We start from the raw sequence: 1742 nt of genomic DNA, 5'->3' as shown, positions 1-1742 counted from the left end.
ATATATATATATTAATTAGTGCTGGTAGGTTTGCTTTTATTTTCATTTCGCCCTTTTTATTTCAACCTGTACTCAGGGCCAGATAAAGGGGACAGCTTAAAAGACCCAGGTCCTATGCCACCTACCTAGAGACGGGGCTCGCACCAGTATATTAATACGATGTTAATGTTATAGTAGCTTCAAGTTAGAATTTCTGCGTGAATTGGACTTCAGTGACATCATCAGCGACTTAGCCGCACGAAAATCGAGAAAAGTGTCTTTACTGTAAGGGTTTTTAATCCACCTATTCTGTGTTAAAAACAGTAGTTAGATATAATATTCTTTTTTTATGAATTTTTTAAACTGAATTTCTCTGTAAAGATCATATTATTTTGTAAGCTCACCTTATATGCATTTCATAATATTCATCTCGTGTTTATTCAAAATAATATTATAACACTTTAGGAATAGTCCTCGTGTAGTATCTCTTAACTAAAATCGTCCTATGTATATGGATTTAGGTTACTTGTCTGTGATGATTGCAATAGGAGAGGTTGAAAATGGGGGACTCACTATCAAGTGGGCCCAGGCCTCCCGAATGCTTAATTAATCCATGCCGGCCTGTAACTATTTGTGTCTTTGAGTGAACACAGCTTGCTCTGTGATATACCTTTACACAACTGTTTCTTTAATGAAACCTCTTTTTTATCTGTATCAGCGAGAGAACAAAGCTTGCTCTGTGAAAGACCCTTTTTAATAGTCAGTTCTATCCCCCCCCCCCTCTCTCTCTCTCTCTCTCTCTCTCTCTCTCTCTCTCTCTCTCTCTTTCTCTCTCTCTCTCTCTCTCTCTCTCTCTCTCTCTCTCTCTCTCTCTCTCTTTATTGCCTTACTTTCACAACACAGCCAAGAGAGTGCCCCACCTGTGTATGAAGAGCGTGTTTTTTCTTTTTTCAATACCGTTTCCACTACACACGGCTTTGTATATTGTGTACTGCTTCGACGTTCCTTAAGTTCAATGGCGGAGTTTCACTGTGCATAGATTTAATACGCTTGACTTAAGCCAGTCGCGACACTGTATTATCTCTATGGACAAGACGAGTTTGAACTAAAAATAAGTAAACACTATACTGGTTGGGAAAAATTTCGCTTACAACGGTAAGTATGCAGTCATTTATATTTTTATACAATGATTTATCAAGGTTTCACAATGAACAGTATAAAACCATTGGAAACAAATCGGCATAGATTGCTATGTTTCCTGGTTCTTCACTGGGAGAGAAAAGCTAATATCAAACAAATACATCATGCTATAGGTGTTGATTACACAACTACATTACTACTCAAGATATTTAAAAAGAGACCGTAAGACATTCAAATTTTTTTTTAGAAAAGCAATTAATACAATATAATGTTCCTCTTGGTTGGCCACGAGATATTATGATTTCATTCCATTGAAATCTCGATCTCTCTATTTTTCAGAACTACAGTAAACTCAGTGATTTTACAAAACATTGTGTAGTGTATAATACGATAAATTAAAAAGTGGTAGCTCAATTTCAGTTGCACAGGTAAAACTAAATTGTCCAAAATAGTACTGCTTTAAAATAAATGTGCGTTAGGGATGAGTAGTAAATACTTCTTATTTTTTCATAGTAGTAACAGACAGTTAGACAATGTTTCTAACTCTTGGTTTGATTGTTTCTTTCAAATGGTTTTAATGTGATGCAAAGTAAGGATATCACACACACAAACACACACACACA

General features: G+C 35.8%; 1 protein-coding gene across 2 annotated transcripts in view; it reads left to right on the top strand.

Annotated features, from left to right (window-relative positions):
• Positions 1 to 126: 126 nt before the first annotated feature.
• Positions 127 to 1742, top strand: part of LOC101856235 — a gene marked incomplete at its 3' end in the record, with an annotated part of 14705 nt that continues 13089 nt past the window's right edge. Inside the window, 1 exon segment of one of the 2 annotated variants that reach the window (XM_013090484.2) lies at positions 127 to 264. 2 annotated transcript variants of the gene reach the window in all.

The sequence above is a fragment of the Aplysia californica genome, unplaced genomic scaffold (genome assembly GCF_000002075.1).
Source record: "Aplysia californica isolate F4 #8 unplaced genomic scaffold, AplCal3.0 scaffold01303, whole genome shotgun sequence".
NCBI classification, from domain to species: domain Eukaryota; kingdom Metazoa; phylum Mollusca; class Gastropoda; order Aplysiida; family Aplysiidae; genus Aplysia; species Aplysia californica.
Note: the sequence above shows the minus strand (reverse complement) of the source record. Positions and strands in the feature narration are given on the sequence as shown.